Source organism: Anopheles coustani, chromosome X (genome assembly GCF_943734705.1).
Source record: "Anopheles coustani chromosome X, idAnoCousDA_361_x.2, whole genome shotgun sequence".
NCBI lineage: Eukaryota > Metazoa > Arthropoda > Insecta > Diptera > Culicidae > Anopheles > Anopheles coustani.
The window spans coordinates 13,547,468-13,561,613 of NC_071290.1; the positions used below are offsets into that span (position 1 = coordinate 13,547,468).

The 14,146-nt window shown below is 41.8% G+C and overlaps 1 protein-coding gene across 1 annotated transcript in view; it reads left to right on the forward strand.

Annotated features, from left to right (window-relative positions):
- LOC131269312 (uncharacterized) overlaps positions 1 to 14,146 on the forward strand; it is a 229,508-nt gene that overhangs the window by 45,311 nt on the left and 170,051 nt on the right. The window lies entirely within an intron of this gene.

A 14,146-nucleotide genomic window follows, 5' to 3' on the forward strand; every position in this document is an offset into this window, starting at 1 on the left:
CAATGAACCTTTAACACGTTCCGTACCGCGTCACCCAAATATGGGTGACAGTAGTTCTAGTTCTAAAAAGTTTGTGACCCATAAATAAATGCAAGTGCAACATAAAAATTATAGTTATATTAAAAATAAGTTATGAGGGTAGCTAAGTTTTTGCTTGGCCTTCGAAAACAATCGGTTTAACAAACTTTAGTTAAAAAAATTGTACTTGATTTGTGCGAAAAACGCTTGGTACGTAACGTGTTAACACGTTGACTGCCATGTCACCCAAAAGTGGGTGACAGCAAAATTCAGTTCTAAAAAGTGTTTGACCTATAAATAATTATAGATGCAACATCTAAACTATAGTAATATTTTATATCAACTCTTTGAGAAGGTAAGTTTTGGCTTAGCCTTCAAAAATCGTTGGTTTAATAAATGTTACAAACAAATTATATTAAAAAAGGATGTACTAAAAAGGTGTGCTACAAACGCTTGGAAGTCAACGTGTTAACTATCAAGCGGTTTTAGTACACTTTTTAGTACAGTCGTTTTTGATAAAATTTCTCTTATGATGTATATTAAACCGATGGTTTTCGAAGACCAAACCAAGACATACATTCCCAAAGAGTGAGTTTTTTATATTACCATAGTTTTTATTTTGTATTTTAATTTATTTATGGAGCAAAAATTTTTTAGAACTTTTGATAGCTCGTTACCGGAAATGATAACCATTTCATTTAACGTGTTGAAATTATTTTTGGGGAAATTCGAAACAAAGATAGCCAGCAATTGAGATTGAATCTATTGCTCAACTCTAGCTATGCAGACTCATGCATCTGAATCTCAATCACCGGACTCTAGATTCGATCTTCAACACACGATTCAAAATCAACCGCTATCTGAAAAAAGTTGCCTTCGTGTTGCTATATATTTTCATTTCACCACCTTTTTGCCTTATGTCATACAAGACACACTCGATGTAGAGATTTTCCTGCCCGGGAAATGTGACAAACTGCGGAACAATCGTATCATACCGGTACATCTGTGTGATAGATGGTTGATAAAGATAAACACCAGCTTGTCGCAAATCGGTAGACAACAAGCCCTTAAGTCCGACGATGGTCAATCTCGACCTTGTTGGCAAGGAAAAAAAGCAGTTGTGCCGGATTTGGTTTTTCCGCCTTTCGTTTTTCCGGAGGACGCTCAAAAGAATCGTTTTCTTCGTTTGGAAAATACAATTTCGCACAAAACACACGCTGGTGACAATCGAAACCAAGCTGAGTGTATTCTATGCTGAATTTCGGGCGCTTCCGTAATGAAGCAACATTCGACGTGTGTATGTGTGTGAGTGTGTGAAGCGTTCCATTACACATTCTAGGCTCGACCTGGACTAAGTCCGCATTTTCCGAATCTGGACCGCTTTTTATCCATACGGCTTTTTCGGTGGGGGGAATGATGCCGCTGAAAGCCCGAACCGCTTTGCGACACTTGATGCATTGATGATTTGGTTTTACTGTCCCCCCACCTTCCCTACCATTCCCCCCCCCCTCTTCTTCGCTCGAGGAAAAGAGGGAGGAAAGTAATCAAATAGCGCCCGGGCGCTAAGGATTTCCGCTCTCGGAATGTATTAAATGCTTCACTGGCTAAAGCAAAATAATCAGACATTTGGGGGGAAAGGGCAAAACTAAACGCAGAAGCGGGCATCTAATGCTCACTCGTTTGAAGGCAATTCATGTCACGTTCGCACACGCCGTTGAGAGCGATTGCCTGCCCGGAATAGGTAATGAGTGCGCTCGCCCGGCAAAGGCAAGAAAAAACGGGGCGGAAAAACGGAGAAAATCGATGTGCTTCAACTAAGCTGGGAAAGGCAGGTGCGGGTTCTGGGTTTTTTGAAGGGTAACAGTGGCGTTGAGGAGGCAGCTCTGGATTGCAGCATAGCCAGCCGTCTGGCTAATAGAGGGTTAAATTAGATCGATGATGTTTCGTTGCAACGTTCGGGCAAATGCTCGAGCTTTTTCACTAAATCACCGCAGCCGGGAAAAAGAAAAGCCCTTCTTTTGTGTAAATCAATTTACCGAAAGGAGTGTGCAATGCGTCACCAGAGGGTAACCTTCACCTCTGAAAACGGATAGAACCATTTTTCAATTCAATTTCTTTCCTTTTCTAATCCACCGTTCCTAAACCACGTCAAACATAAAAGTTCAAAAGTTACATCAGACAACTCGTTGGGATTACCATTTCTAATTAACGATGCAGCCGCAACCGAGTAGAATGCAATCTGGTACATGTATATAAATTATACAAAACATTCGTGACGGGACTATTTAATAAACAAGCGAGCAGGCAACAGAACGATCGTTTATGCGGCCGCTCGCTCACGACTCATTAAGCCATTAGCGGTGCAATTGCATGGAAACAGAAAGCTCGTTGGGGAAAACGAAACGGGGAAAAAACCCAAGCGTAAGTGAACTGCGAAAAGAAGGTAGAGACGAAAAAAAAGGTAGAGTTTAACTGCGACAGAAGGTGAATTCTTTGAAATAATGTCAATGACAATAAATTCTCCTTAATTTTATCATGAATATCACTTTACTAAAGAGTCCTTATAGTATCTTCAAGTATTTTATGACAAAAACTACTACCAACTCTGCAACACACCCAAGAGGTATCTCAAATACCAAACACCTTGCAGCTGTGTACCCTTTGTAGGATGGAAGAGAACCTGAACCCTTAACACGTTGACTTCCAAGCGTTTTTAGCTCACTGTTTTAGTACAATACATTTTAACACGTTGACTGCCCAGCGTTTTTAGCACACATTTTTAGAACCATCTTTTTTAATAAAATTTGCTTAACACATTTATTAAACCAACGATTTTTGAAGGCTAAGCAAAAACTTAGCTTCTCAAAGAATTGACATAAAATATTACTAAAATGTTTATATTGCATTTTCATTTATTTATGGACAAAAACACTTTTTCGAACTTTTTAGAACTATCATCCACTATTGGGTGATATGGCAGTCAACGTGTTAAAACGTTCCGTACCGCGTCACCCAAATAAGGGTGACAGCAGTAATTAGTTCTTAAATGTTTTTGACCCATAAATAAATGAAAATGCAACATAAACAGTTAGATTAAAAATTAGTTGTTTGGGAAGCTAAGTTTTTGCTTGGCCTTCGAAAACCATCGGTATAACAAATATTATAAACAAGTTTTAATTAAAAAGATTGTACTAAAAAGTGTGGTAAATACGCTTGGTACGCAACGTGTTACGGCAGTATCACCTCTGCTTCGAGGAATAAATATGAAGCGTTTATACAAATACACAAAAAAACACTGTCGCTTATTATAACAAAATACGAGAATGTATTATTATTTTATCACTGAATGCTCCATTGGATGGGATTGACAAACCCCGGGTGAAAAGGCCGAGGAAAAAATTAGCTTCAAAGCTTTTGAGCCGGGGAAAGTGTGCGCGGAGGTGGATCAACGATCTAACGAGTTCGCGTAACCCCCGAAGTGAAGGTTGGTGCCGAAAGGGGAGGGGTTAGTAAGGCGGCAATTCAAGTGATTAGTAATTGAAAACGTAATTGCTGTGATTAATTATTAATATCCATTACGCAAACGGGCGGGAGAGGTTGCGTTTTGAGTAAACCCACGCGTTAACTCACGCATTCCACACCGTGGGGTGGGGGACGTGGGGGTTGGCCGCCGATTTTTCCGGATGCCTTTGCGGAAAACCCCGGGGGCGTTGGTGGGCGCTGAAGCTGGAAACGAAAGCCACCGACGTCGTTAGCGTCGGGTTGATTGACTTTCCGAAACTCGTGGTCGTTGTCTGGTCGAGCGGGGCTAGTGTGGTTGTGCTCGGTAGTGTGCGTTTCGGTTTGTTCGGCAAATTTTCGCGAAGTAGCTGGCCCATCCGGTCATCGGGAATTTTCCGATTGCTCGCGGGACGAACTTTACATTGCCGGGGTAATCGAATTGATTTTCCTTCCGTTTTCGTTGGTGTTACCGGGGTTGGAAAAAAGTGTCCTCGGAACAGCAGCTAGCTCAGCGTAGCTCCAATTTTACTTTTATTTATTTTATTTACGTGCACACCACCTCCTTTTTTAACAATGACCTGCGCCAATAATGGAAAACAATAAAGAGGAGCAAAAGCACCACGCAGTGCACCACTATATCATTGTAATAGCATCGTCAAACCTCTGTCGGTTTGGCAGCATAATGCTCCGATCACGTGTGTGTGTGTGTGCGTGTGGCCGTGTTTTTTTTATATCCGCCCGATCTCTCTTCTGATAATAGTCGTAATGATGATAGCTCTAATTATTGCCCATTACCCACGGTCCTCTCTTCAATCCACAAATGGCCAGCCGCACACACACACACACACACACACACACACACACACACAGGAAAAAAAGGAAAAACCCCACAAACCTCGGAGCAGGAGTGTCCTCCGGGGTTGGTTCCGGCTATCTGGCATTCCGGGAGGAGGTAATTCACGAAACCCCGGTGCGATGGTAGGAAAATCGATTTTCCAGCATCCATCCGGCGGTTGTCCCCTTAATACCAGCCGGCCTGGTGATGGTTAGCTCCACGCAAAGCAGTCGTTTGAAAAACATTTTCCGAAACGCGCGCTAACAAAGACGAACGGTTTGTAATTGCGAGCAATTTAGCGCAGCTAAGGCGAAGCAAAAAACAAATCGAGGCCATCGAAACCGCGCAGTCACTTCGGGGCTAAGCATATGCAATGTGTATGTTGTGTTCCTCTTATTAAAAAATCACCCATATTTATCTACAAACATAATCGAAAATACTCATCCCTCATCGCATCTCTTCTTCATTGCCGGTGAACCAGATCTCCGGAACTTCCGGATGATTTTCGAGCGCCACAGACCGAAACAAACAATAGGTACTTGACCCCCCTGTCACGGGCCCGGTCTGACGGAAAGGGGGCCGAAGCCAAACAGCCGCGGGAAAGCCATGCCCGTCGAGAGAGAGAGCGCGTCCGCGCGCTAAGTTTCAAATTATAATTTTATTCAAATTTGAATTGAAATTTAATTTCCGTTTCCATTTATTTTCATTAAGTTTATTGCTAATTTAATTACTGGATAATTTCCGTGGTTTCTGGCGCAAAGGCGCGCTCCGCACGTCAGCGTTTGGTGGAGGGGGGGGGGGGGGGGGGGGGGGGGAGGATGTATGGCTGTGTGGACGTGCCTCGCATCACGGAAACAACGAACGGGCGGAGGTTTTTTAATTCCTTTTTTGAGTCTCTTTCTGATCAACTGATGGATGATGCTAAGGGTTGTGTCCGACGGTTTCGGAGACTTTCCAGGAAGGCACCACTACAATGAGGAAAGAGCGGTAATGAGTCAGCACTATAAACATTTCACTGACATTTCCTTAAAATTAACAAGTTAACTAAGACCGATCGAAATTTTAGTCTCCTAGGACAACTAGATTTTGAGAAACTATCTGTCAAAGTTTAAAGTGTTATGACAAATGGACCCTGAAAAAGAACGAATCTTGGATTGTTTGATGGCGATCGCTTTGAAAGTATTCAAACTATAATCATATTGTATTATACATCATTTGAATGTTTAAATACAAACTGAGTTGTTAAAAAGAAAAACCAAATGTTATCATGACACAGTCAAAAAATTGTCAAAGCAGTCGATTAAATAAAGGGAAACATTCAACAGTACTTGTACGCGGACAAGAAAATCATCATATTAGAACAACTCAGAATAGATACTTTATTGTAAGATACTTTTTTGACACAATATACAATTATGAACGACGAAAAATGTCGATGGCTTATGTATTAATTAATTCATTTAATTTTTTGTTTATTTATAACTTTTTTGATTCATTTCTTCATTTGTTAATTTCTTTATTCATTTATTAAGTTACTCATTTTTTTACTCTTTGTTTTTTTTAAATTTATTTATTTATGACCAACATTGTCATACATTGAAAGAGTAGCTTATAGCATCTTATTTAATCATCTATTATATATTTTTGTTTTTCTTTTCGTATGGAGTTTAGTGTACACTGCAAACCAATACTGAGCCGCTACTTCTGAAACATTTCACACATTCATTTTAAGTACATCAGTTGTTGTTGAAGATTGGTTCGATTACTGTTATGAAATATGATTATCTTAACTTTGCTTACTTCAAATTGTAGCTCAGGGTTGCTAACATAAACAATACGAACATCAAATAACTCTAAAGTGCTTAACATAAAACAGTACATTATAAGACCAGACAAAATCTTTATTTTTGTTACATAAGTCAAAAATTGTCTGCATTTTTTGATAATTTTCACTTAGAACAATAAATAATCGTAGCAATTCCGGGGTTTTTATGAATATCAAGCTTTTTAAATATGTCATAATTGTAACTATTTGCTTATACCTCTTAAAACAACTATATATTATAAAATAGATAGTTATGTACAGCATGTCGACCGGTACTTCCTGGAAGTGTGGGAAACAAAGTTTTGTTGGAAAGAGTCAGAGCATAACTTTAGAACAAGCGTGAAAATACAACTCCCAAATAAAATAGTTAAAAACACATTTTCTTCTTTCCTCCAGTTCTTTTCCGAGAATCACTGGGGCTTCAAGCTAGTATCGAAATATAAACAAACATATATCTGCATATTTCATAACTTAAGGCGCAGACATATTTTAAGATATCGATAAATTAATTATTTAGTGAAGCTGAAAAGTATCAAAACGCGAAAATAATTATGACCGTTGGTTTCATACAAGTTGCCCATTGTGTAGTACGCTCCTGTGACAGCTCAAGCGGGTGGTGACCAGCCTTACAGCTCCATTAGTACGCTACTTGTAGGTCATTAGTCCGTTCGCTGGATGCACAAAGCGTGGCGGGTACGATTTGCGCCAACACCAGTCCGTTAACATAAGTAATCAAAACGCACAGGTTGTTGATTGGGCCCCCGGGGAAAGCGGTAGTTCCAGGTTCTGAGAATGTCCAGGTTTTCTTGTTCGATTTTTGGACTTTTCAGCCCGGTTTCCATCTGGAGCTCCGACCATCGATGTGGACCTCCAGAATTGCGGCATTGGAAACCGTGTCGAACACGGGGTTGGATAAACGCCATCCAACATCCATAGATTACGTTTTTAACTTGCCCTCTGGGGCCGCATACCCCCCTCCCCCGAAGCCCGCAACAGCTGAACAGTTGTCACCTATATTCGTTCTCTCCACCACTCCCTTCGCTGCCGAGGGGGTCTGACGCTTGGACATACTCGAGTGCGCTGAGGAGGCCCCAACACGAGGCCTCCGCACGTTAACTAGCCTCCGGGGGCCTGTAAGCAATAAAATATCAATGACGGCCCAGCCCCATGCTCAACCCTTGCAAGGCGAGAAAGAATTTTGTGCGACACGAGTCGGAACTCGGTTTCACAAATTGCCTTTGGAGAAAAAAAAGGACAAGCTGGGCCTCATTATTTAACGTACTGCTTACAAAGAAAAACAAGAAGGAGGATAAAAAAGACCAGACACAAAAAACCTACCCAGTGGAGCTCTTCAGCAGCTTGACTTCTTCTTTTTTTTTGCGTTCGGCCAAGCGATGTGACTGCGACGAGCTGCTGCTTTGGGACTTTTGCCACAAGCGCACATCCGCTAGCAGCCGCATTTCCTAATGAACAGCCAGGATGAGCCCTGGAGTAGCACAAAATGGCCGCCCACCGAGGAGAAACAGGTGGGATAGGGCACCGAAAAATCCCCGGCCAAAACGGCGGAAAAATGGTACATAATTTGAAGTGACAAACGTGACAGCAGACACGAGTCCCGGAAGAAGGAAACGGACGAAACTGTAGGAGAGGGAAGCGAAGGCGAAACTTCGCGTGCCCGACGTAGCCCCTGGTTACCAACCTTGGTTACGAGGGTAGAGAGAAGCAACGCACGTTGACACTGCTACCAAGCCCGAGAGTCTGTAAAGTTTCCCATCAGGGTTTTATCCCGTACGAGAGGCTTGTGGTGGCTCCAGCAGAGAGCTATTTGTTACATGCACTGCACCAAGGAGCCCCTTTGCCAAGTGTGTGTGTGTGTGTGCGCGCGCGGGGGAAAAGATGCTGTTAATCTTTGTGCTAATCCCGGTGCAGAAAAGTTTATCGCTCGGTCCCCTTGTTTTTCGCCATCGCCGGGAGCGAGACTAATAAGGCACGCAGAACCGTCCAAACGCTCCCGGTGGCTCGCGGCAGCTCCAAGCGAGCTAGGAGTGGAGTCAACACTCGGTGGACGAAGGTTGTCTATTTGTGGTTTGGTGGAACTAAGTCCTGCCCGTCCTCGCAAAAAAACACCTCTTCGTCTGATCTAGTGGTGCGCTAAGAAGCGAGTGTCCACTTTATTGCTGTATTATTACCACCAAACACACATACATACATACATACACACACTCATTTGCGATGCAGTCGGGAGCAGGAACGTTTGAATTCAATTAGTTTGCATCTCGTGCGAAGTCTCGCCGGGATGGTTTCTGGCTATACTTTATGCCTGGTTAACCAAGGTTTTACACTTCACTTTTATTAGCCATGGTAACCGTTTACGTAGAACCAGGCACTTATTATTTTATTTCATTTCTATTCTATTTGCAACATTAGGTACTTCCTTTTGTTTTATTTTGTTCTATTTCATTTAAGTTTTAAAGGATATAGATTGCATTTGTATTTCTTCCAATACATTAATACTTATTTTCATCTTATCTTTTTTAATCTAAATCTAAAGCTCAATTATTGCAATTTTTATTGGTTGGTACCTTTCTACCTTTGCATAGTTGCATTGCACTGAAAAGACTACTTCTCAAAACACAGAACGCAACTTTCTAAAGCATGGTAACAAAACACCTAAACCCACTTCAAATCCACTCGATAACCCCTGAAAAGAATAAAAGAGAATCAAATATGTACAAAACAAATCTTAAACACAATACAACAGCAAAACAATTGATTTTTTTGGGAATAATAAATGCACTACATTGCATGGATTGCATTTAGAAGCTGTCAAAACCTAAAGTAGCAGAACAGCACCATAATTAGCCAACTTGGATTTTCGTTAATGACACCTTGTCATCGAAATGACATTTACAAGTGCTGGAACAAGAGGTTCACAAAGCGTTTGACAATCAACGATAGGTGAAAGTAGCAATCGTTTTCATCGGCTTTATCAAGTTGACGTTAATTAAGTAGTAGACTACAGTGTGTGACTCAACGTGATATGATAAGAAACTCACTTTAGAAATTAAAGTTCAATAATCTATGCTCTTTGGGTTTTCTATTAGCTGTTAATTTGGATAAAATTGTCACATGATTGATTTGTGAACGCGTGTGAACATATCCATTACTTCATACATTTTTTTATTTCACTTGTTTGTATTATTAATTACAGGAAATCTGAATGAATTCATATAACTATTGATTCGTTTTACAACATTCTCTTAGTAGAAAGTTTATTTGTAACACCTTACATAAATTAAAATGTACATTTAGTTACCATTTAGTTACCACTATACCAAATGTAATGGTTATTATGTTTATTCTCTCTAGTCTACCTAGTTCTCGTCTCAATTAAGAACATAGCGAATGTCGGTTGCATTTACCACTCTTTGATTCAATTTTGAGCACCTGCGCACCACACTTACTCCCCTTGGAACCACCTCCAGGGTTCAGTTGGGGTTGTTTTTGGTGCGACTGGATAAGGCACCCGAGCACATAAACATCCCTCAGGAGTAAATAGCAATCGGGTTCGGCTCGATAAACCACGCCGCACCATAATCCGGTCCCGCCTCGTCGGAAGGGAATTCGATTATTGGACAGCACGGAAATACCTTCCCCTTCAGCCAACCCTGACCCTAAAACAAAAAAAAAACTGTGCAAATCGGTTTGCAGTCCTTGCGCTGGAAAACAATTTGCGTGCTTCGGTTGTTGCTGGCCCGAGAGTTGGGGACAACAACCGAAACTCGTACTAGCAAAAAACAAAAACAGGGAGTTGAACTGGGCAGATACAAAACAAAGCCATCGAATTCCTTCTGCAAGGGAAGAGGGAAGGTGGGGGAGGGGGAGGGCTGAGGTATTGGATTGCCCAAAAATGAAATTGAAAAAGGGTGGTCAGATCCTTATGCGAGCGGACGAAAATACAGCCTCAACACCGACGCGCCACCATTTGGAAATCTTGTTTGGGATCCCAGCGCTCCCGCCTTTCTGCCTCTTCACTGCACACGCAACGCCTTTTCCGACCGCACCCGGAGCTCATCCCCCCCCCCAACGTTGAACCCGGGGACGGTTTGAGTCGGGGTTTACGGCTACAAACGAATTGATTGACGAACATGATCATCTCATCAATATCCCCAACGGCGAGGGTTTTGCACAGTCGAAAGGATTTTATATTCCTGGCGTCTTTTCACATATCTCTCCCCCTCGCACCTCGTTCCTTCTCCACCTCTCACGGTAGTGAACTTATCCGACCACCTTTTTCGAGAGATAGAGGGGAATTTGAAGATTGTTTTGTGGCCGGCACAAAACTCATCCATAAAAACGACTTACACATCCGCAGGACAGGGTGTTGTGCTTTCCCGCACCCCCTCGCGCAAGGGATTCCCGCCATTGTCTCTCGGTCCTGGACACCTGGACCGGGTGTAGGTCGAAACGATTTTAACGACAACATCGAACGAACCCGGGGTTCGGGGCATCGCTCTACGGCACTTCGGTTGGGCCAAGTTCACAGTGTTGAAAATAAATTGATTTTATTTTTCGGCTTGACTTAATGCTTCTTCCCCCCCTCCCCTCTGGAACCCCTTCGGTACGGGCGGACGATGTCAACGTACGGTCCGAGACATTAGCTCCGGGTCTCGGGCAGTTTCGGGATTCCTGAAGGATCTCCGACCTGGCACCATTTCCGAAGGGATTACGGGTGATTCAGTATTATGGGCGTCTCGTCTCTTCGCAAGGTGTACCATGAGGTGAACCTCGTTGTTTACGGAGGGCACGCGTTCCGCTTCGCTTTTCGAAAAACCCGTACGAGCAACCTTTGCTGGTCATCCGAAAAATGTGGCCCCTTTCAACATCGTATTGCCATAAGTCGACCCGGGGACCATTCTGGAGCGGAAGTTAGTAAACTGCAGAGAAACCTAATCCAAGACATCGCGATGCTGTACCTAGGTTCTGATATAAAACTAAGCCTCAATGGTGCAGGTGATAGGAAAGTGTTACTTGAGCAATTCTTAGACTGAAATAGTATTTTATGACGTCAATCCAATAATAGTGCTCATCAACTGTACGGAACAAGAAAATCAACAAAAACCGTGGTAAAATGTTCATTATTTCTCTAGAAAACACGCTGTTTAAGGTATATAATGTGCTGGTATATAATGTCATGGTGCTCAATTCCCTATAGTCTGAAGTGGTAGCATTAACCTCTTGACTATTACTCCTTTGAGTTTTTTTTGTCGCCCTTTTTGTTTTTACTTTCGTTTAGCAACGTTTATTTTTAGTGCACTAGCTTTGAAAAGACATTTTTATGTGTTTGCAAACTTTTATAAATTTATTTTATACTAAATTAAGCAATTAAACAACATTTTTGCTTATAATTGCCAAATTTCTGCTGATCACAGTCCCAAATCACACAAATGGTAGAACAAAATTACTTACAAACTGACCAACATTTGTAATTAATGAAATCCTTACATGTTTTAGGAAAATATAGTTTGTTCTTCGGTTTTAGACCAACAACTATACAAACATGTAAAAAGAACAGTGTGTTAAATTTTTTTCTAATTTTCTCGACTTGTCAGGACTGTGAAGGAGTTAAAGCGAATAACGTAGTTGTTTAACTGTTTTGACAATTATGTGATGATAATAACGTTGCTAGATTTTTTCCTAAAATTGGCCGATACGATGCATGGAGATGACCATTTTCCTTCAAAACCGACGTGAATATCAAACACTTTCCTTGATGCAGGGCCCTAGTTCCACGAAAAAACGGTTAAAAAATCTTCCAATCACATACCGTAGTCAGGGCGGTTCATCAAAACGGGTGGTATTAGCTGGACAGACAGAAGAGTGTGACAGAACGCCCCCGAGTTAGGGTAAAAAAAACAACGAAGAATAGAGAAGCGTTTTAAAGTCATGCAAAAACATTATTTCAAGCGACAAAAACACAACGTACGGAAAAACATTATGACAAGTGATGAAAACTAGGAGACAAATGTAAACTTTAAATTTTTGCGGTAACTAATCTAAATAGTTGATCGAACTATTTAGAGCTTTCGAACGAAACGAAGTTCATTCTGATGGTTCAAATATTTTGCAATTCTTTTGACAAGAGTTGATGTAACAAAGAAGCTGATATTAAGGTGATGTTGGTGCTAGCAATCAATGGTTTTTGGATGTTTTTTTTTATTTTGAGGAAAGCATCAACCTAATTATTCTAGGTTAAACGTTTATAACAACGATTTTTCAAAATAATAATAATCTAGTGAGTAGATTTGTATTTCTGAAATAAGTGTAACGATCGTGAAAGGTACACTATAAAATTTGAATGGATACAAGAGGCAATATAATATTAACGATTTAGCAAGAGTAGATACAGCTCAGAAAACATTCATGAGGAAGACTTATTTACTTCAATAAAATCATAGGGTTATTGCCATTCGAATAATAATGGGTGAAATTTTCGGTTTCTAAAACGATATTATAGGTAACTAAAATACACATTCACAATAGCTAAGCCCCTTCAGATGTATGAGCGCTGTTAAATCTAACATCTATTACGATGTAATCTTTATCGACCTTGTGTGTTCGGGCGACTCCTCCTCCTCAGCCAGGAAGTAAGTAGCTGGACTCTGGTGCCTGTAGCTTAGCAACTCTGCGACCCTCCCATCCTTGGGAAACACAAGATTTATCTCACAAGCCCGCGATTAAGAAGAAAGAGCGGGCGAGCAAGGGAGTAGCTCGAGCCGTTATTTATTGCCAGCACGTGGGCTATTCGGTTCCTTTGGGGGTATCCTGCGGGGGAGGTTCGCAAGATCCTTGGTGTGGATTTTCGAGGACCGTTGTTTACCGGTGGATGATTTTATCATCCTTGCTCGGTGAGGCGGGCGAAATTTACGATTCTTTCGCAACTCTAGAACTCGGAACACTCTCAACCTTTTGTCATATTTTTTCCCGTACATCCGGATAGGTAGATCATCGATGGGTTTGTCTTTTGGCGCAGTTTCTCAACCCCATCCGGTATCCGGTAGCGTCCGAAGTGAACCTTGAAAATGTCAACCATCTGAGGAAAATCGGTGGCGGATGGAAAACCGTCGTACGTACGGCCAATTTTTGCAACCACATTTTTTTTTCCGCCGCGCATCGTCACCGGAGTGGAACCAAAACCGATTTGTTTCCAAACTTACGCACATGAATAAACAACCACGCGTTTTCCGATCCTCGTTTCGGTCGCTGATGAAAAAAAAAATAAAACGCACAACTTGTCAAATTTCGTCAATCAGCTCTCGGAACCTCGGTGGATTGAACTTCCTCCACATCGGCAACTCATCGCCAGTAGGCGAGTCAGCACGGGCGTGGGTCGGGAACGGTTTGACGAACACGTTGTTCGTTTCAATGTTTTTTTTGCTGCTGTACGGAAACCACGCTGTCAGCAACGTTGTCGTACACGTCTTGTAAAGCAACGAACCTTCCTTTCGCCCACCAACAATCACGCTTGATATACACGCACACATAAAAAGGCGCGAGAAAAATTGACAATTTTTCGCGAAACGCAAAAACCCACCCAAGGCGACATCAAACGTGAGAAAAACATACCAGCAAGACGTTGGCAAGACGTTGCCAAGACGTTGGAGATGGGAAAAGAATTTTATACGGCAGTAAGAAACCCGGGAAGATCTAGCGGCGAGGAACAAACAGGAAAACCGAAACCGAAGCAAAACAAACCAACAAAGTAACGCTCGGAAAACGGCACACAGTTCAAAAGTTTCACGAGGCTGATTAGGTGCGCAGAATGTGTGTGTGTGTGTGTGTGAATATGTGTTTGCGTTTAACTTGGTAGGTATTTTGTTTTTCGCGTTTCGATATCGGTGTGTAAGATAAACGATAGCCTTTTATCTCGCCCTTTCTCCCTGCGAGGCAGACATTTTGCTCCAAAA